The sequence below is a fragment of the Phasianus colchicus genome, chromosome Z, assembly GCF_987193195.1.
Source record: "Phasianus colchicus chromosome Z, bPhaCol1.hap1.1, whole genome shotgun sequence".
Classification (NCBI taxonomy): domain Eukaryota; kingdom Metazoa; phylum Chordata; class Aves; order Galliformes; family Phasianidae; genus Phasianus; species Phasianus colchicus.
The window spans coordinates 16,424,198-16,447,713 of NC_143476.1; positions in this window are offsets into that span (position 1 = coordinate 16,424,198).

A 23,516-nucleotide genomic window follows, 5' to 3' on the forward strand; every position below is an offset into this window, starting at 1 on the left:
ACGTTAGCATGAGGTACCCCAACATCAAAAGCTTTACTGCAATCACATTTTTGTTGCATTTAATACTATATAGAAGATGACAATACAAATTCTGAAAAGCTAAAAAAGAAGCAGAAGTTAACTGGGAGTTGTTTCAATTGTATTCCCCTGTTGTGGATATTAACATTTACTACCAGAATAAGATCTATACAAAGACAGGAGGCCCAAGATGCTAGTTCATCCTCTTATTGGATCCCTCATTTCCTGGAGCTGTCTCCCAGGAAAATGCATGATTTCCAGAATTGCAGTTAGTTTTCCATGCAGCAAAATAATTTTAAAACTCTTCCTTCACTGTCTTCTCTTGTGAATAAGAGGGGAGGAAGATTAAGTATTATTACTGTTTGTTCCACAGGTAATAATTCTGAGTGGAGCTAAACATTTTCAGGGCCATTACTCCTTGGTATCCCAGAGCATTAACATTAAAAAGTTACAGAAATTCTAGACCCAGGTGCTGTTCTGTTAGTTCTGTTTGTTGTAATTTCCTTTCATACACTTCTCTAGATCTCCCAGGAGAAACTGAAGGGGCTTTTTTCTGCAGCATATGACTCTTGTACTGACAGAATTATTTCTAAAGCTATACCCTAACAGTTCTTGCTTTATGTTTAAAAAGTCCTTGAGAAATGTCTATCTTTGATCCTATTGGAACCATGAATTTTATGCTAAGGTTTTATCTTTATCTGACACTTCCTATCTTCTAAGTATGTGTAGGGAATCAGTGAGATAGAGCACGGTGATCACATCATACATTCATTTGAGAATGGGGATATTATCTCAGAGATGAAAGCATAAAAGCATAGCATACAAATTCTTTACTCCCAGTAAGCAGCTGCAATGATTCACATGATAGTGCAGTCTTGCATAATGGCCTTTGAATCACTGGACCTTCAGAACGTGCTTTTTTTCCATGTACTTCACTTTCTGTGTAAGTTTCTCAACTTTGATCCTGAGCTCTACATAACAAATCTGAGAGGAAAAAAATCACATGGGTATCTCTGGAAATGACTGTGATTTATAATTTGCAGCTGTTGTATTCTTGGACATCTGTGTTTGGGAAGGACTCAACACAAGGCTTTCTAGCAGCATCTGAGTTCCCTGGATTCAGCTATTCTCCCTCTAAGGCTGCATGAAAATTGTTCCCTAAGTCTGTATCCTGTAACACCTAGGATCTCCCTAGGAACAGTGGTCTCCTTTTGGACCGTTCAGTCTTGTTGATACTAAACAAGGATTTGGCAATGGAGTCTTTCTGGCAATATCATGAGTAATGTAATGAAAACCAAACACCTGGGGATGGTTGTGCTAAATCAGAGTTGAAGTCTGTTGATATGGAAGCTGCTGTGGTTCTGTGTGGGAAGTGAGAGGTACACAGCTCCTTCTGTGGGGACAGCCAAAGGCTGTGGTCCCAATCTACATTTCTGATCTGGTCTGGAAGAGAAAACATAGGCTTTTGCTTAGTAAGACCATTGTTAAGCATTCCTACCTTCTCCACTTCTCACTAGTCTTGTGCTCCTGAACGCTACATTATCTCTTTAAGATCCAAAGGGGAAAAAACAGCTCTTGTACAATCACAAGCTGATGTTAAACACAACCATTCCACAGAATTTCAGACACTGATTCTTCCTTGGAATTTAAGTTAATGTAGACAAAGGAAAGAAGAAATTTCAGAATTTTAAACATGGATGTAGATGTCAGTAATTGTATGCCACCATATGATGGAAGACTGGCAAAAATATAGTCCAGATGGGCTCTTCTTCCCTTGACTATTTCTACTGTATATCCAGTAATAATGAAATGATCCACTGCTTTATGAAACACCTCTTTTCCAGTTTATTTTGTACAGCATTATAAAATTAGCTTCAAGAGCAGAATGTGAGGGACTTTCCTATGGATGCGTGTCATTGCTCGTATATCTTTTACTGAGACCCATTATCAAAGAAGTGCAAAATGAATCACTGAGGGTGTATAAGAGTTGACAGTTCTGCAGTGCTTCAAAATCTACAGCCTAACAGAGCTTCCTCCAACAAGAGAAATGCTGGATTCAAGGCTCTGTTGCCTAAGCTGCATTCTGCTCTGGCAGCAATCCCACTGCAACCTACAACTCTTTGCAGAGAAATTGTTTTCCACGGAATACTGGATCAGGAAGTACCAGGTTCATACTGCAGATAAGAGCACAATTGGCGTTACATTTTACAGACCACTGCTCCCTTTCTCCTGAGATATAACTGTGAAAAAAATCCATCCAACCTCACTGAAACTGCTTAAGCAAATAACTGGTGTTGCACTCCTTGGACTGACCTCATGGTGCCACATACAATAAGCTTCACGAACAGGTATTTGACTATATCTTCACAATAGGTCTTCAGAAGTTGGGTCTCCTGCCATCTGTTTTTTCAGGGGAGTCACGTATGGTAAGGAAACAAGGGTAAGAGCAGAAGCAACTCTACAAACGTCCTAAAGTATTTAGTTAGGTAAAACACCAGAAGAAGAATCCCCAGGGCAATTGCAGTGTGCAGAATAGTAAATGAAATGTTTGTATCTGCAATAAGGCAAATTCAGTGGCAAAGATTTTACATTTAACTCTCATTCAAATAAACGACCTCTGCACAACAGCAGATTCGAAGAGATTGGTGTAGCTTAGGTCTTGCATTATGGCTTAGCCTATGTCCAACAAGATCAAAAGCATTTTCCTCTGTGTCATTTAAAAAGCCTTTTTATTGCCATCTATCATTTTTAGATTATAATCTTATAGCTAAAGCCCACTGCCCAAAATTTGCAGTTGGTTTCATTGTCTTGGATGTCAGAAAAGTGACCCAGAAATTGCCCAGATGTCTTTCTATTGGATGGTAGTTTTCTTTGTGTTTTCTCAGACATTCTACAATTTCAGTAAAGTTGGAGGCTGATTACCTGGTGAAAAAAATCTATCTATTACTGTATTAGATAGAGGCCTAGCAGGTCCAGATGTTATAGACTCATTTTGATTTTTTTTTTCTCTTGAACCATAAGTGCAAGGAACAGCCAGACAAAATGAGATTTATTTCATAACGCAGCAGCTGGAAGATGTTTCCTGCGGTCTAACCAGCATTTGGGTCTCAGATGAGAAGGGGATTGAAGGTGCAGTTATTAACTCCCTGTCAGCCACCCCACTCTGCCAAAAGCCGGTGGGAGACAGACGCTGTAATTTGATCCTGTCTACTAGACTTCGGAGGGCAGTCTTCCAGCAAGTGAATTAACACAGAGCTAAAGTTTCATGTGAGCAAAACCGTTCCAATAACAGATTTGGCCGCGGGAAGCACTGCAAATGCTCTTCAGAAAAAGGCATGCAGGACCGCAGGATCTCATCTCCAGGCATAGCTCCCTAAGGCTGTGCAATTTGTCCATGAAGTTTCAAGACTAGCATTTCTTGCTGGGAGGTGACAGACACTGCTGCTTCCAGGCAGAGGCAGGGTCCCCCATCACAGCTACCAGTACAACTTCTTGCTTGCAGAAACTTTAATTCTCTGACCTTTGTGTAATGTGAGTTGTGAGCCTGGTTGTTTCTTTTGCATGAACATGACTCCCATTTCCAAGCTTTTCCATTCTCCCCCAGTCTGTATGCATACACGTTCAGCTACCCCCTTACCTCCTTCACCCCCATTCCTGTATGTTTAATTACAACCTTCCTATCAGTGGCTTTCATTGCTACAGAAAAAAATGCAGTCAGACCTGAATGTTGATGGAGCAGTGTAATTAACGGTGCAGGGTGGTGGTGTGCTATGGAGCAGCATTTCTCTTAATAATGTGACAGGAGCACGTGAGTGAAGGTAATGGGTAAATTGCATTTACTGTGTCCTCTGGGCAGCTTAATTTTAAAAAGTGTATTTTAATTATTAGAACTATCTCTGCATCGTCCTTGTGTAAATTACTTACTTTGCACTTCTTTTTTTCATGTAGATCTGATGCTGGTTTCATTCTTTTGGTGTTAATCATTTTGAGAACACTGAGATCCCGCTGGCTCAATTTCTGGTAAGTTCTGTTAATATCGTGGAGAAAGAAGGGCTCTATTATCTTAATTCCTTCCTATTGGCATGTTTGGGGTGTTCTTAAAGTAATAAATCTGTCTGAATTTTGATATATAATGTTCTATGGTCATTGGTTAAGGAAGCTCAGTTCTAATTCAACAAAGGCACTCCTTCCCTAGCCAAAAAGGCTAAAGAGTTATATATTTCTATGCAAAAAATAAAGCCAATTTTGTGTTAATTAGTTGATGGTCTGCAGTAACTCTGCTGATTAGATCCTACTCTTCAGGAACATATCTTCTTTTTTTTTTTTTAAATGCTGTATAATTTTTTCCATGGGAAAATGAGCTCAGTGATTCAGGACCTCAGTCTTTATTTTTCTTACAAGCTGTGTTCAGTTTCTCAGTGAAAACAGAAGCTAAAATGCTACCTGTAACAGGTCTGAGAGAGGAGAAACTAGGCATACAGTTCCCTTCTAGAAAACAGGTGAGATCCAGCAGCCATTACTCCAGTTTTTTTGTCCATCCATATTCAGGATTCAGTGCTTCTTCCTTCTGGTATTTTCCTCTTCTTTCTTGTTTGAAGCTGCAGAGACAAACATGCACGATTACAAAGACACCCATCACAGTAAATTTCAAGTATGATTTTTTTTTTAAATAAGATTTTCCCGTAATAATTTCAGTATGCAATGAGCAAATACTACATTTTAGCTGTAACCCTCAAGCTCTTAAATCACAGTAAATTAAATTATCAGATTCTGTGTTGTGATATCATTTTATCTTCCAATCTCATATCGAATAGACTACTGTAAATCAAAATAGATTGTATAATAAAGCTGCCACTGAACTGGAATGAGGGCAAGCTGCCATGCTTTATTAATGGTGCTGCTAAAACTAAAATAGAGGTATAAAAACCAGATTCTACCACATGTGTTCAGTCTACCACGGGAAGTAACCATGAGGCTGTCCTGCCTACAGGCTCTGCTGCTGGAGGGGTTTTTAAACTTCATCATCTTCTTCTCCAGAGAAGATAGCAGAAGAATATAAGACAATACAAAATGCCTTATTGGCTTTTCCTGGAGTCTCTGGAGGTACAAGACTACAGATGGTTTATCTCCAAATTGGTCTAAACAGAACAGATTTTGTTCTGTATGTGTGTTTCATGTATCTTATTTAATATAATTAGGGCTGAATCAGCATTTGGCTCACAGGTAACAACAGCACTCATTCCAGTTCTGGCATGATAAGTCTGTAGCATTTTAGCACAGCCTGGAAGCATGTTAGACACAGCCCTTGGCATCTCTTCTGTTTTGTATCTGTAAGAAAAAGTTCACCATGCAAACCTATAAACTACTACAGTGACAGCTATAGCTAAATAATGAGCAAAAACTCATTTCTGCTTTCAATTACTTTTGTACGGCACCTCCTTTCTTTTCCAGAGTTTGTCAAGTTGCACCTGGAACAAGAATCTGACCTTGAGATCTGCACTATGGAAGATCTGCAGCTGTGTAGAGCAAAAATAGAAAATCTGGAATCTTCTATTTCTACTTTTTCATAATCAAGGAGCATCTATCCAAGTACTGTTTTACCACTTTGATTGATAATGTATGACATTTGATGGTTTTAGGGTTTCCATGAATGAGTTTCTAACTGAGAACTGTTTTTCCAAGTGAAGAACAATGGAGGCATGGAAAAGAACCTGTAAAAAATTAACACGAATAAGGTGTTTTCTCTAAAAACTACTTGAAGTTCCTTGTGTGTACTCTCAAAGTCCTCAGTAAAAACATACAAATGGGCCAAATTCATGTCCCACTGATGGTAATTCCCATTACTCAACTAAAATTTTGTGTTGCCAGTGCCTACTATCAGGACAATTTTATCAATATTTACTTGATAGAAATGTATATCAGATAATTTTTCAAGGCATTTAGAGCTCTCTTTTCCCTCCTGTTCAGCCACTTAGCACAGCTGCTGTTGTAGCAATTCTTCCTAGACAGGTTTTGGCAAGACAAAAGCAGTAGTGAATCATAATCATACAATCATAGAATGGCCTGGGTTGAAAAGGACCACAGTGATCATCAAGTTTCAACCCCCCTATGTGCTATGTGCAGGGTCACCAACCAGCAGACCAGGCTGCCCAGAGCCACATCCAGCCTGGCCTTGAGTGCCTCAAGGGATGGGGCATCCACAACCTCTAGTGAGTGCACTACAAAGAATAAAAACAGCAAATGTACAACATCACACCGGAAGAGCTGCAGAACTAGTGAAAGTGCTGTTTTTGAAAAGTCTTTGCAGTTATAAAACTTTGTCCACTCAAGGGAGAATCATGAGAGGAATACGATAGTACAAAAATAGAAATCATCACTTTTTTTCTAGACAGAAGAGTTAAAGTATGTCCTTATGTGCTTGTTTGCTTACTTGTTTTAATGTTGCCAGGTAAGCTGTAAAGTTTTGAGGACATTGAGTTCCTTGAAAATTAGAACAGTGAACCTAATGAAAAAATATGCTATTTGTTGCTATAGAAATTTGTACTGTTCCTGATAGGAATTTGTTTTTCCTGTTATAGTCTGCAATTTATTTTCTACTTGTACTTTTTGCAGTAAATATAGTGTTTTTAATAATGAATGCAGTAATTGCTATTGTATTTATCTTAGTGTGTAGTAAAATGCATGGTACAGTAGTAGTTCTGTCCATGAAGGACAGCATGTATTTAAGTTTACATTTTATATTCTGTGAAGCTAAAAGACTATTACTGTAGAATGAAAACACTATCCAATGCTGCTTTATCATTCTAGTTCAACATTACATGCTTCCGATATTCTAAAGGGAATGCTTAAATCCAGTGCATTCCCATCACTTCCAGTGCATAGAAGCATCAGTGTCAGAGCACAGGCAACATCACATGCAGGCAGCTCTTATGCTGGAGTCTACTGGAGTGCAGAGAAAAATTGCTTACAGTAGGTTGGAAGTCACCTCTAGACATTTGAACATTTCTGAGTAGAGAACAATACATTTTTCTGGAGCATCTGTATGTATAATAAACATCATTCTTCTTGGTTTTGTATTCTTTGTGGGAATTGGAAGTTTCCTGAAAGTTCACTTTGCCTCAGGAATGGAGGTAATGCTGGGGAGTAAACACGAGATTTTTATCACAAAAAAATAATAATCGTGTTCCATGAGTGAGTTGCATCTTTTATTAAACACAGATGTTAATTTTCCGAGAGACAATATTAACACTGAGATTAAATCCCTACTTATTTACAATCCCTTCTACACTGCACCAGTTATTGGCATTCATCAGCAGCTTGGCTTACTGAAGTAGAATATTAAGCTCTTACAACTAATGCTTCAGCTTAGGCTCTTGTCATCTCAAAAAGCCATTTTGTTCTCCCCAAAGCGTTTAAACAAAGAAACCTGAGAAATTTAAGGAGAAAGTATCTGTGGTAGCTGCTAGGACTAAGTTGATAGGCCCTGCCTACAGACACCTAGCAACATACCCCAATTTATGCTACTGCTCTCATTTAGCTTGTCATTGGTTTAATTGCGTTCTCAAAGCAAAGTAGCATTGTTTGCTTATATCCTCAGGTTCAGGATTCAAGCTTTTCCAAACAGCTACAGGTAATTAAACTTGTTGGCAGTGGAATGAATTCTACAATATACACAGTACACACAGTTACTTTGAAGGTTTGGAAGAACATAAAGTAGATAAGAGCTTTTTCTAATTCCAGTTCATTCGGTTTATGAGGATTATATGACAGACAGAAGTCAGATTCATGGTTTACGTCCAGCAGGTAACAACACCTAGGCTGGCATTTTGCTGTTGTGATGCAAAACGAATGGAGAACATTTAGGTAGTGAAAGTCCGTGTAATTATACACATCTGCAGAAATCACACACATGGTACATGTTGTTATGAATTTGTTTTATTTACTATTTACCATTCATATCACAGAATCACAGAATCACAGAATGGCCAGGGTTGGAAGGGACCTCAAGGATCATGAAATTCCAACCTCTCTGCTGCATGCAGGGCTACCAACCTCCTCATTTAATGCTAGACCAGGCTGCCCAGAGCCTCATCCAGTCTGGCCTTGAACACCTCTACAGACAGGGCATCCACAGCCTCTCTGGGCAGCCTGTTCCAGCACCTCACCACTCTCTCTGTAAAGAATTTCCCCCTGACATCCAACCTAAATCTTCCCTCCCTCAACTTAAAACCATTTCCCCTTGTCCTGCTGTTATCTTCCCTTTCAAAGAGTTGATTCCCCTCCCCTCTGTAGGCTCCCTTTACATATTGAAATGCTGCAATGAGATCACCCCAGCCTTCTTTTCTCCAGGCTGAACAAGCCCAGATCCCTCAGCCTGTCCTCACAGGGGAGGTGCTCCAGTCCCCTGATCATCTTTGTGGCCCTCCTCTGGACCCTCTCCAACAGCTCCCTGTCTATTTTGTACTTGGGGCTCCACACTTGGACACAGTACTCCAGATGGGGCCTCACAAGAGCAGAGTAGAGGGGAACAATCACCTCCCTGTCCCTGCTGGCCACCCCCTCATCTGATGGAGCCCAGGATACCATTTGCCTTCTGAGCTACAGGGGCACACTGCTGGCTCATGTTAAGCTTTTCATCTATCAAGACCCCCAGGTCCTTCTCCACAGGGCTGCTCTCAAGGACCGCTCCTTCCAGTCTGTAGGGATGCCTGGGATTCCTCTGGCACAAGTGCAAAACTCTGCACTTTGCTGTGTTGAATCTCATCAGGTTCACCTGGGCCCACCTTTCTAGCCTCTTGAGGTCCCTCTGAATGGCATCCCTTCCTTCAACGGTGTCGACCGCACCACTCAGCTTGGTGTCATCATCAAACTTGCTGAGGGTGCACTCGATTCCATCATCGATGTCATTGATAAAGATGTTAAAGAGCACCAGTCCCAAGACAGACCCCTGGGGGACGCTGCTCGTTACCGACCTCCACCTGGACATAGAGCCATTGATGACCACCCTCTGTTTGTGGCCTTTTAACCAGTTTCTTATCCATCGAGTGGTCCACCCATCAAATTCACATCCCTCCAGTTTGGAGATAAGGATGTCGTGGGGGACCATGTCAAAGGCCTTGCTCAAGTCCAGGTAAATGACATTGGTTGCCTTCCCCTTGTCCACCGATGCTGTCACTCCATCACAGAAGGCCACCAGATTGGTCAAGCACAACCTTCCTCTGGTGAAGCCGTGCTGGCTGTCACGGATCACACGCTCATTCCTCATGTGATCAAGCATGTCATCCAGGATGATCTGTTCCATGATCTTTCCAGGCACAGAGGTGAGACTCACCAGCCTGTAGTTCCCGGGGTCCTCCTTGCTCCCTTTCTTGTAAATGGGAGTGATGTGACCCTTCCTCCAGTCATCTGAGACCTCACCTGACAGCCACGACTTTTCAAATATGATGGAGAGTGGCTCGGCAACCACCTCAGCCAGCTCCTTCAGAACCCTGGGATGCACGCCATCTGGCCCATAGACTTGTACACATTCAGTCTCATGAGGCGGTCTTGGAATGAATGGAATGAATGAATGTGTTGCAAGAATTCTCCCTTATGGAATGGTCACGTTCTTCAATGTAAACAATGCTAAGCTAAACACATGAAAGGGTATAGCATAATTCTGTGGATGTTCTATTGCAGTGATAGTATGTAGCATATGAACAACATGATGCACTCTTGCGAGCATGAGTTTGGGATAGCTGTAAAAGGGTGCAAATGGATAAGTTGTCATGTATCAAGCAACAGATCATTTAACCACATGTAATCAACTACTGCTATATTTATGAAAAATTGGCCCCTTCGTTTTTCACTCTCAACCTACTCAATGTATTCCAGAAGGTGCAAACTGCATCTTCTTGTCCTTTACAGACAGCACATCAAATAAGGAGGGCTCATTGTTTGGAGCTACATGTTAGTGTTTCCACCATGAGTCTTTTCTCATGGATAGAGCAGAGGTCTGTCTATATGAGATGGCATTGGGAATGTGTTGAATACTTATCCCTACCAACAGTCTACCAAGAGTGCCTTCTCTTCAGAAATGCTTTATTTTTAACTCTTCTGGTGACTAGTCATCCGCACAAAAGAGTAGCAGTGGGTTGGCATAGCAGGTAGCTGCAGCATCCATCTCTGGCCATTCCTGAAATAAGCCTGCTTGTCAGCAGGCATTAGCCCTGAGTTGATTTTGGATTCTCCTGTACTTCTGTATCACCTGGAACCTGTGGGATAAAGAAGGTCGTTGTATTGCTGATGAGTGGTAAAGCTCAATAATAACTTGAGCCAGAGACCTATAAGGCGCCTAACCCTTATGTGCAACCAGTCTTGGTTGCATGGGAAAACTGTTATTTGCGTGGATATAAAAGGTGATAAGCACCTAGAATAAATGCCTTTTGTTCTGCACCAGCAAACGAGTCCGCACCTCATTTGCTTCTCCAGCAAGAGAATCCAGGGCTGTCCTGTGACAGAACCGACTGGAAGGTTGGTGTCTGCCAACTTGCACCAGAGCAATGTTTCTCCCAGTGAAGAGGTAGCATTCTTTGTCTGAGGACATACTCATTAATTGTTGCTGCAATAAAAGGTTCATATGTTGGGCTGATTTGTACATATTGTGCTACTCTCTTTATCATACGATAAGCATACAGTTAGGGGGTTAAATATTTAAAAAATCCCTAGTAAATACATAATGGTTAAAATTCAGGTGTTTAGTCCTGCAGACACCTCTGCCTAGAAACTGTGCTTCACAAAGTATTTCCAATGATAATGCTAAGTGCTGTATGCAGCTCCTAAGTGATATTATGGTGAAGCCCGGTGTCATACCCCTTCCTCAATATTCAACACAGGAATGTATATATGTTATTTATCTACCATATACCAGCAACAAGGGTTAAGAGAGTCATTGGCTAAGCAGTAAGAATAATTAGGTGTCTTTTAGTTCAGCAAAATTAAGGCTGGTTCACCCTCTTTATTTTTATTTCTTCCTGTCCTAACACTGTTCTTGCCCCTGGTGTGTTATAAAGAGGCATTTGGAAAACACCCCCAGTATCATACTTTAGGTTTTGGTTAGCCTTGAAGGGGTCAAGCAGTTAAACTAAACGATGTTTCTAAGTGCCTTCAACCAAACTATTTTTAATTCCTTTCTTTTCTAGAAAGAAGTATGATTATTTTCAGTTTCTTACAGAAAATAAGAAATAGAAATGAAGGGTTGTATTCTTCTCTCCATTGAAAATAACAGGAGTTTGGATGAATAACAGACCAGTTGGACTAGATGATCTTAGAAATCTTTTTCAACCTTTATGATTCTATGATTCCATGATTCACGCCACTGCTTCTCATTTTCATAACTGGGAAATATCCCATTATAACTCTTGCCTCTGCAAGGAGTATTTTACCCTTCATCTTCCAGGAGTATGTCTCAGCATTTGGTCATTATGGTTCTACAAATATTTGCATGTTTCATGCGAAGTGGAGACAAAAGTGGAGGAATGCCTGCTGTTTGTTGGGAGGCTCAGGGTGGTCAGTGTCTAGATGTCAGATGGACCTGATTAGTCTGGATCTACTTAACGAAGAAAACACAGTTCCAAAAAATGTACTCTTACAGTTTAGTATCTTCAAACATGCAGGCTGAGATATTTTATGTGAGGAGGGAAGACCAGAAAAAATCATATTTGCATTTGCATATCCTGTCTCACCATCCTTGCCATTAGGATTGATCTCTTACACTGTGAAGCTAATACTAAAACTATTGTTCTTTTCCTTAGAGAAAAAAGGTGCAGAGGTGGACATATAATGCAGACACTTTAGAGTGCCTGAAATTTGAGATTTTGGTGAACAAGCTGTTTACAGAGGCTATGTCGCTACATCGAGCTGAACTCAAGAATTTACACTACCTCTGACCAAGTGTCTCCTTCCAGAAGCAGACCTCCCGTAATGAGGATGTGGGCAGCACTGAGAAGCGTTCGGTGCCCTATGCTGAAATCTCCATAATCAAGTCAGTGATCTGAGTCAGAACTCAGACCTTCTTTGTCCTCGCTGGGATCTACTGACTGTACTCAGTCATAGGTGCATTATGCTTCATCTGAAGGAGCCATGGAATGAACTGCTGTCCTACAAGACACCTCTGCTGCTCCCAGAGACAACAACTGATGGTGGTCCTTACTGAAGTCAGTTATAAACCAGTTTGACGTTGTTTCATGTATGCAAGTAAGTCTGTGAGCCCCAAGTGAGCAACAGCTTTTAGCACTGAAACTCAGGGAGGGCCTCCAAAATTAAAAACAGCCTCAGTGCAACTCATGAGTACTCCCAAAATACTCTTACCTGTCTCTTACTCATTGCATTTCTGCTGCCTTTTTTCCCTTCACTGCACCTTCTGCACACCTGGCTTTTAAAAGCAGACTGGCATAAGTGCTGATATGTTTAATGCTGTCTAGACAAGAACCCTATTAAGCTGGGTTGGGGAAGCAGTTGCTACAGTGATGAACAAATAAGGTTTTGTAGCTACAAACAATGTAGTGTGAAAATGATACTTTTATATAATAAGTGGTGATGTCAGAGTGAATTTTACAGTAGGAGAAATGGCAAATCTGTGTTAATAGTTAACAGAAGGGCCATAAATAAAAGATGACATAGTTGGTTAAGGACTGGACTTTTGTATTTAACAATGAGGATAAAAACTCTGAATTTTGAAATAACAACCTCAAAACTACTCCCAGATGCAAAGGAGAGGTCTTTTCCAACCTGAACAATTTTATGGTTCAGTAATTCTATGAAAAGCAAATTTTCATTTCCTCTGGTTCTGTTTGGTATCAAGCACAATCTTAATATCACTTTTTCTTTAACTTTCGAAGTTGCCTCTGCAGCTTCAGCTCAACAGGTGATAGTTTCTCACTGTTAGGAAGTTTAAGAGAGTCTTCTTCAGTTTGTACACCATTTCTGACTGAAACATCAGTGCAAGGGAGTTGCTGGAATAAGCTCTGAGCTATGAGGCCTGTGAAAAATCCTCCCCCTCTTCACTTTATGGCATGAGACAAAGACAGCTCTCACTTCTCATGGAAGTCTTAAGCCACAGCATCCAACTTGTGGAGTGGAGAAAGGCCTTTGAGCATCATGCAATGCTTTCTCCTGCTCCAAGCTGCCCTACAGCTTGGCAGCTCTCTCAACACATGCCCACCTCGTGCCATACATTGCAGCCTGGGCTGTACCACCAACCTGTCTGCTCCTAAAGGAGCGGAGCTGCAGCCAAATGGTGCTTAGCATGGTGTGCTTGCTGCACAGTGCATTCCTGTTTTCATCTGAAACTCTTGAAATCAGGAGAAAAAATTTAAATAGAAGTCTTAAACTCCTCCTTTTGGGATGTATGTCATGCCTCATTTTCTCCTGTTCACTGCAAAAGGTGAACAAGCTGAGCATTTCTGGCAGTTTTACCTTTGAATCTGACTCATAGAAATGATAAGTCATGTGGAAATCCCAGGAACGGACTGACAACTAAATATAATGATCTAGGACACTCAACATTATTTATACTTGCCTAATGTTTTAAAGCTAAAAAAATAACAATCAGTAAAGCAATGATGATGATTATCAGTACATATGGAAAAGAATACTGACTTTTTCTCAGCCTCAGCTATAGTTTCAGTAAGGTAAGACTGCTGACTGGATGACACATTTCCTTTTCTTTGGACCTATCAGTCTCACCTCAGTGCCTGGGAAGGTTATGAAACAGATAATCTCTGGAGCCATCACAAATCAATTAGGTCAAAAGGTCAACCAGGGGATCAGACCCAGTCAGCATGGCTTTACAAATGTTAGATCCTGTTTGACAAACCTGACTTCATTCTTTGACAAGGTGACCCGCTTAGTGGATGAAGATAAGACTGTCGATGTGGTCTACCTGGACTTCAGTAAAGCCTTTGACACTGTCCATCACAACATCCTCGTGGAAAAGTTGGCTGCCCACAGTTTGGATGGGCATACACTGTGCAGGGTGAAGCACTGGCTGGATGGCTGGGCCCAAAGAGTTGTGGTCAATGGAGTTAAATCCAGTTGGCAGCCGGTCACGAGCAGAGTCCCCCAGGGCTTGGTACTGGGGCTGCTTCTATTTAACATCTTTATTAACGATCTGGATGAGGAGATTGAGTGCACCCTCAGTAAGTTTGCAGACGACACCAAGTTGGGAGGGAGTGTTGATCTGCCAGAGGGGAGAAAGGTACTACAGAGGAACCTGGATAGACTGGATCAATGGGCCAAGGTAAACTGTATGAGTTTCAATAGGGCAAAGTGCCGGATCCTGCATTTTGGTCACAACAACTCGAGGCAACCCTACAGGCTTGGGGAGAAGTGGCTGGAAAGCTGCCTGAGAGAAAGGGACCTTGGTGTACTGATTCACAGGCAGCTGAATACGAGCCAGCAGTGTGCCCAGGTGGCCAAGAAGGCCAATGGCATCCTGGCTTGTATCAGGAATGGTGTGGTGAGCAGGACCAGGGAAGTCATCCTGTCCCTGTGCATGGGTGGGGCCTCACCTTGAGCACTGCGTTCAGTTTTGGGCACCTCAATACAGCAAGGACATTGAGGTGCTGGAGCAGGTCCAAAGAATTGTAGAATCATAGAATCGTAGAATCATTCAGGTTGGAAAACACCTTAAACATCATCAAGTCCAACCACAACCTAACCGTACCACCCTAACTGACAACCCTCTGCTAAATCTTGTCCCTTAGCACCATATCCAGACAGTTTTTTAAACACATTCAGGGATCCCCACCTCCCCAGGGAGCCTATTCCAGTGCTTTACAACCCTTTCTGTAAAGAAGTTTTTCCTGATATCCAACCTAAACCTCCCCTGGTGCAACTTGAGGCTACTTCCCCTTGTCCTGTCACCTGTCACCAGTGAGAAGAGACCAGCCCTGCTCTTGCTGCAGTCACCTTTCAGGTATTGGAAGAGAGCAGTAAGGTCTTCTCTCAGCCTTCTTTTCCCCAGACTGAAGCCCCAGTTCCTTCAGTCTCTCCTCATAGGGCATATTCACAAGCATTGTTGCCCTTCTTTGGACCTGCTTGAGAAAGGTGATTGCAGTGAGAGTGGGTTTGGTCTCTTCACTGGTGATAGCGATAGGATGAGGGGAAATGGCCTCAAGTTGTTCCAGGAGAGGTTTAGGTTGGAAATCAGGAAAAACTTCTTTACAGAAAGGGTGTTAAGCACTGGAATGGGCTCCCCAGGGAGGCGGTTGAATCACCACCCCTGAGTGTGTTTAAAAACCATTTGGATATGATGCTCAGGGGCATGATTTAGTGGAGGCTTGTTAGGGCAGTATGGTTAGGTTGCTGTTGGACTTGGTGAACTTGACGGGCTTTTCCAACCTGAGCGATTCTGTGATTCTATGATTACTATGATAAATGACTGTTTCCACCCATTTCTGATGTTAACTTTTGTCCAGGATCAAATGTTACTTATTTCTATTTTGTGTTTAAAAACTACTGTATCTGGAATGAGATGCAAAGAAACAACTACAACTTACCCTAGCAAAGGCAGTATTTCTTCTGGTAAAATATAAACCAGGTCCCTGCTCTTGCTCACTTAATGCTGTTAGTGAGTCAGACAAACCCAGATGCTAAGAACATTTCCCTCAGAAATTTGTTAAATGAATTTGATCAGTGATCCTACTGAAATGTAAATATGCAGGTTAGTAAAGTCACAGTGCATGTTGGCATTTTGTTCTTACTGGGAATGTATCCATCCTGTCTGCAATGAGTTTTTTAAGTAATGCAAGATCTAAGGGCACTATTTCCAATTAATGTCCTTTTTCAGGGATTATCCCCATCATTATGAAGAGTGAATGTTGGGGAGTTTCTAGAGTATGTATTTACAGCATATATATATCAAAGGCTCATTTTAAAGGCCTCAGGGACTCTGATTTATGAAGCTGTTCATAATCCAGCTTTGTGCAAAATGGGAAACAATGTCTGTGTAAATGCTTCAGTTTTGACCTATGTTAAGAATTTTCCAAATTCAAAAACTTTTCTAAGTCCTTATGCATGCCTCTGATTTCACCACACTACTAAATTGTAACATTTATTGACATATTAGTTTTATAGATTCACGTAGTTCGTTCTACACACATATATGCAAATTTCTCAGTATATTCTTATTTATCAAAGTACATCTGGTTTATCAATGTGTTCAATTTATCTTCACTAGAATTTATAGTCTTTTAAATGATCCCTCATTTTTTACTTCTATGATTCAGGTTCTAATTTATTACAGTCTAAACTTTCTCTATTAAAATCAAGTCTTTTCTCAGCAGAAGAGGAAATTATTAAAAAAAAATTATTAAAAAAAAAACACATTTTGATTAATCCTTCATAATACAAAAGTTTCTATATAATACAAAAGTTACTATAAAATAGTTCTTCAAAAAAAAATTACTGATAAAGAAATCATGATTTCCTCCAACCTACGCTATTTTCAGGTAGGTTTTGTATCTGCTTGGATGCTTTGGAAATTATTTTATTTTGCTTGCAGTTTTGCTTGGCTCTGCAGAGAACAAAGAAGAGTTAAGATTTGTAAAATGTTATGATTGCTAGAAACCTCATCCAAAGTTATTGAAGTCAACAGGAATCTGGCCAGCTTAAATGGGTGTTGGACTAGGCCCAAGGTGAAATGTAAATGATTCACTAACTGAAGAGCTCCATAGTCTTACTGAGTACCTTTGTGTGTGCACTGGAAGAAGGCACCATAGTTTCTGAGTATTCCTGCAGTCTTGTTTACCCCAACATTAATAATGCTATCTGAAAGGATACATTATAAACTCTTCAGACAAGTCCTTCTGAGTTGTTTTATTTAGTAGTGATTTGTTTGTCAGAGGGAAGGACAAGGAACAGAAACGAGATGCAGGAAAACACAAGTATAATATATCTTTCCAAAAACACAGGATGTCTTAATGTAGATCAGTGATTACTGAAGAGACCTTTGCTTTCCAAAAACTCAACTTGCTTTGCACAGAATCCCTCAAATATCTTTCCACTGATTTTTCTGCAAAAGTCTATTCAACATATGATTTTTCTCCTCTACTCTGGTGCACAGATGGAAGTGTGCTCAACATTTTGCTCACAAAAGTTCTTGGGTTCTGGAAGTTGTAACTCAGAAAAAGAGTGGTGGAGAGACATAAATGTTGTGAATTCTTTTTCAGTTATGAAAGCAAGGCACTCTACATGGTAGTGGAAGCTTCAGAAATAACATTCTCCAGATGCATCATCTTTACAATTTTTTTACTTAATCTTACTTAATCTTATGTATCTTTTTTCTCAGCCCTTAAACATCTCTGTGAGATTTTAATATGAAATAGAGAAGTAACCAGTGTTCCAGTTTCCTGAAAAGATGAGAAATGAAAACTGTGAAAAGGGGAGCAAGAGAAAATGCAGAGCAACTCAGTAACTCCTGAGTAGTGAGCCTAGCCTTTTGCTTTAACAGATGAAACAACATATGTACTCTTTCATGACTGCATCATATTCTGTACATGATGAGGTTGATGAGGTCATTTACTCCTGCCACTTCTGATGAAGAGATTGTTCCAGAAGCATGTGTTCACACCAGCACATTTCTCTCTACATCTTCTCCAGTTTACCACTTGCTGCTCCACTGCAGTAAACAATGCTGTCCTATGATGGAGAAAAGCTATCATCCTGTAGGCAGGGAACATACAAGTAAGGAAAAGTTTCTGAAGGAATCAAAATCTGTGCAAATCTAGATGCTGAAGAAATTCAGATTTGTGGATTGTAATATGGAGGACATAGAGGCCACTGAATCTCTGAAGTAGAAAAGCCTGGGAGTTTACTTCTGATAAGAGGTGAAGTAAACAGTTCTTTTTAAAGCATAATTTAAAGCAAAATACATTGCAGCCCTGCAGACTAAAGATGATAAAGAGCTGCAAAAGTGTGTTATGGTCATCCTTCCGGGTGAGGCAGTCTCTTGGCTCATAAATACTGTGAAGCACTTCAAATCACCACCATTACTTTAGAATTCAAGATATAGCCATTATTCCAGCAAAATCCTGGGTCTGTGAGCCTATCTGAGATAAAAGTAGTGAACTCCTGCATTACTTGGGCAGAGATATATCATTCTACTAATCATGTTGTGTGATGTCCATTTTCTATGGGGGGAATTTGAGCAATGCAGCTTGCAGCTAAGCACCTGTGATTCTCAGACAACTGGAAAGTGGAGACCTCAGTTGTTTTTCTGAAGATGAGACTAAGAGCTTGACTGAAAGCCCGTTGAGTTCATCTGCTACTGAACTATATTGCCAGAGAAAAGTGTTACTGTAAGCCAAGGCTGTAGTTAGTATACTCCAAAACACCTGATACTTTCCCCTTTATTATATTTATTTAAAAAAAAAACACACAAATATTTTGTAAGAGGAATATGAGGGATACATCAGTGAAAAATCAGTCATCAGTATGACCTGTGGTATATCCTGGAGAAAACACACTCCTGCCAGGTGTTGCCTTAAATGATTAAAATCTGTAAGCAAAAAAGCAGATAGGAGAGACAAGATCTAAGCTTGTTTGCTTAAAAAAGAATGCATTAAGATATTCTTTACTATTTATTCTTTCACACATTATTTTATTAGATGCAGAAGATTTCATAACAAGATGGATGTGTCTTTTTTTTTTTTCCAGGTAGAGTTTTATGAAGCAACTTTGAAAAATATTACCCAGAACTTCTGAGCAATGTTAGAAAGCACATGACTCCTCCAAAAATGTAACTATAGTATTACTACTTCAAAGCTGGTCTCAGAAAATCCGCAGACTGCAACTCCCTTTTGACTTTTGAAAATAACTAAATGATCATTTTTATACTGCAAGGCGTTTGAAGTGTGAATGCTTTTATAAACCTTTGACTTAAAACCCAGCAATTTTCTATTTATCCTCTAGACATTTGAGGGAAAATGCACAGTTGTTAAAATCTCAAAATGAGCTTTCAATCTAAGCAATCTGTATGTTTTTTACCATTTCAAATTGCTATTGTGTGGAAGTACAAAGTCACCATTTCCAGGGCAACAGCCTCTGATAATATAGATTCAGGATTATGACTTCAGTGTGGGATAAAACAGCAGAATCTGAATAGTGATTGAAAGAATCTGAATAGTAACAGTAAAAGTGAAAGAAAGCATTTTGATAATATATATTCTCTGTTCATTTAGAATTTGGAAACAGGGCCTTTACTGTGGTAAAACACAAGTTAATGGTATGTAGTGTGGTAACAGAAATGGTGGATGAAACAGACAGTACCCCTTATGAAAGACATTATGAAAGCAAAAGGCTCGTGGTTATGTGTCTCTCCATACTGCTCATACAATTACAGCACCATTCTGAAATGGCCTTCTCAACTAATCTGCATTGCTTTTTAGTCCACCACATTTTTATTGTTTCAGAAAGCGTGAATGCCAGTTATTCCTGACCATATTGCAGGCATTAAGTGACACAGATTTCTATCTACTAAAAAACAAGCTTGATCCATTAAGTCTTTCACTCAGCTAATGGTGTATCAGATGATAGTCTGATTAGATTCATGAACAGAAATCTGCTGAAGACCTCCATAACCCACAGTTAAACATTAGATGCTTGGGTGAATTTTTGCCCTTTCCCTTACTTTATCCTGGTATCTATACCTGTTTTCAGGTAAGACTGAAAACTATCTGATTAAATAGGAAAAATATTTTAATAGTTCTAAAAGTAGTGAAATGACTCATGATATTCAATAAGAGATCTTTGAGATCATCTTTGCATCCTATTATGGTGCAGTACATCTCCAAGAAGGAGACTCCAAACTTCCCTGAGCAACCTGTTACAGTGCACCCTCAACTGCACACTAAAGAATATGCCTCCCATGTTCCTAGTCAATCTCCTGTGTTTCAGTTTAGGCTCACTGCTTCTGTTTTTGACACTGGCAACCACAGAAATGAGACAAGAACTATCCTCTTTGTACCTTCCCTTCAGATATTTATATATATTAATGAGATCTACCCGAGTCTCCTCTATGCTGAACTGTCTCAGCTCTCAGCCTCTTTTCAGAGATTTTCCAGTCTCTCAGTCTTCTTGGTGGCTCTTCACTGGGCTCTCTCTTAAGAAGGTCCATGACTGTTCTTTACTGGAGATCCCAAAGTGGACCCAATACTCCAGATGTGGCCTCACCGTGGCTGAGTAGAGAGGAAGGATAATCTCTATCAGAGTGCCAGCAATGCTTTGCCTAATGAAGCCCAGGACACCATTACTCTTCTTAGCAGCAAGGGCACCTTGCTAGCTCTTCTTCAACTTGGTGCCCACCAGGAACCCAATGCTGTTTTCTGCAGCACTACGTTCTGGATGTGAGACCCCTGCATGTCCTGATGCCTGGAGTTGTTCCTCCTTGAATGAAGGATGTAGCTCTTTCTGAACTTCATGTGGCTTCTGCCATCCCATTTCTATTCTCTCTTGAGGAGATCCCCCTGGATGGCTGTACATCTTTCCAGTATATCAGGCACTCCTTCCAGTTTGGGGTCATCTGCAAACTTACCAAGGCTGTGCTTTTTCTCATCATTCTGATTGTTAGTAAAGATGTTGAATTCTGTAATGTTACAGAATGATATAGTAACATGCCATACTTTTTTTTTAAAAAAGTGACTAACTGTAATCCTTTAAATCCAACTTGTTGTATCTCAGCATATTCCTTGAGATTCTTCTGAGCAAGTTTTAGTCAGGACAGTGACTCTCATCAAAGCAGCTTAGTCCTGTAACTTTTTATCAAATAGAATTTCAACCCTAGGGAATGATGAAAAGTGCATGGATCATTTTGCTTTGTTGATGCATCCCCTTCATTTTGCATTGCTCTCTGAAATGTATATTAAAAATAGCAGCTCTCCTAATGCTAGATGTGAAATTCCTGGTCTATATTAAGTAGTGGATGGCCAAGAGCCACAGTGCCTTTCATTGCTTAGACAGTTACTTGTGCATAAATTCTTTCTGAAAACTAGCATTTGGAGTGTTATTCAGTGAGTACTGTCTGTGTGGATTTTGAATTTCTCTCTCTACTTAGTCAAAATGTCATGAGCACCAAGTCATACTCTAAACAGAAATTATTGTATCAACTTTATTGCCTTATCAGCAAAACTTGTAGTCTCAAACAACTATATCATGTTACTATATGCAAGATAACTGTGTACCTCTCTGGCAGTGTTAATAGAACTTGAAGTGAGTCTCAGTCATGTTTGTTTTGAAAATGCATCAAGTCACCAACTCTAATAACAATCAGGATCTTACAGGTGGATCTAGATGAAAAATGATTTACTAAGACAGGTAAAATCTTAGATTTTAAAGAAGTGTGAAGGGATAGCTTCTGTTCATTGCCTTTGCATATTGGAACACTCTAGGTGTGTAACTTCAGACACAGGCACTGGCAAATTTTGTCTGTACCTGTTACTTTGCTTGAGAAAACTCTTTTTACTCTCATCAGCTGTTCCATGTTGACCTCTTAGGACAAGAGCTCATCCCAATTTGCACAGTGAATCAAGAGAGGTTTGTGGCAGCTCTTCTTGTAGTCTCTGTTCATCCTGTCTCTGCTGTTTCACGTCCTTGCTTCTGTTTCTTCAGGCAGGAGTGTAGGAACCAGAAAGGGCACCACATGAAAATTCATAATAACAAACTTCTTTTATTTACCAGCTTGTGTTGCTTTGGTTTTGTTTTTTTTTTTTTCCCTCTTTCTTTCAAGGCAGTAAAGGCAGTGGTGTAGCCCTCTATGTTAAGAAAGAATGTGAATGTATAGAAAAATAATGATAGGGTTGAGAGCTTTTGGGTCAGAAGAAAAGCGAAGGCCAGTAAGACTGACATTATCATGTGAATCTGCTCCAGGCCACCAAACCAGGATGAAGAGGTGGACAAGACACCTTATAGACAGTTGGGTGAGGTCTCAAGGTCTCTCCCCCTTGTTCTTATGGGGGACTTCAACTTCCCAGGCATATGCTGGATTGTAATACAGCAGATAGGGAACAGTCCAGTAAGTTCCTAAAGTGGGAGATAAATTCCTGACACAGTTGTGAAGGAGCCAATAAAGAGAAGCAAAATCCTGGACCTGCAGTTTCTTAATGGAGAAGGTCTTGTTGGGATGTAAAGGTTGGAGGCCATCTGGGGCATAGTGATCATGAGATGCTAGATCTCTTGATCCTTGTTGAACCATGGAGGGGAGTCAGCAGAACTGCCACCATGGACTTCTGGAGGGCAGACTTTAATCTCTTGAGGACTGTGGTTGAGAGGGTCCCTTGGGAGGGAGTTTTGGAGAGCATGGGAGCACAGGAAGGCTGCAAATACTTTAAGGAAGTAACTTTAAGGGTGCAGGAGCTGACCATTCCCAAGTCATAGAAGGTGAGCCGACTGGCAAGGAGACCAGACTGGCTGAACAGAGACCTTCGGAACTCAACAGCAAAAGAAAAGTTTATGGTATCTAGAAGAGTGGGCAAGCTACGATGATTACAGGTATGTAATGAAACTGTGCAGGGAGAAAAATAGAAAAGTCAAAGCCCAGCTAGAACTGAACTTGGCTACTAGGGTAAAGGACAACAATAAATATTTCCATAGATACATCAACAGCAAGAGGAGGGCTAGAGAGAATCTCCATCCCTTATTGGACGCCGAGGGCAACTTGGTGACTAAGGATCAGGATAAGGCTAAGGTACTTAATGCCTTCTTTGCCTTGGTCTTTAGTAGTAAGACATGTGACCTGGGCGCACAGCCCCATGCGCTGGTAGATAGGGATGGGGAACAGAATAGGCCCTGCATGATCAACGATGAAATGGTTTTGGACCCGCTCTGAAAGCTGGATGCTCATGAGTCACAGAATCACAGAATCATAGGGGTTGGAAGGGATCACTAGAGATCAGCTAGTCCAACCCCGTGCCAAAGCAGGATCCCTACACCAGGTTGCACAAGTAGGTGTCCAGGCCAGTCTTGAATATCTCCAGAGAAGGAGACTCCACAGCCTCCCTGGGCAGCCTGTTCCAGTGTCCGTCACCCCCACCGTAAAGAAGTTCTTGTGCACATTTGCGCAGAACTTCCTATGCTGCAGTTTCTGGCCATTTCCCCTTGTCCTGTCTCCACACACTGCTGAAAAGTCTTAGATATTTATAGACCTGGATCAGGTCCCCCTCAGTCTTCTTTTCTCAAGACTAAACAGTTCACTCAGCCTTTCTTCATAGGGGAGATGCTCCAGGCCCTTCACCATCTTTGTGGCCCTCTGCTGGACTCTTTTCAAGAGATCCCTGTCTTCTTTGTACTGGGGAACCCAGAACTGGATGCAGTACTCCGGGTGAGGCCTTACCAGGGCAGAATAGAGAGGAAGGATCACCTCCCTCGACCTGCTGGCCACGCTCTTTTTAATGCACCCCAGAACGCCGTTGGCCCTCTTGGCCACAAGGGCACACTGCTGGCTCATGGCCAACCTGCCGTCCACC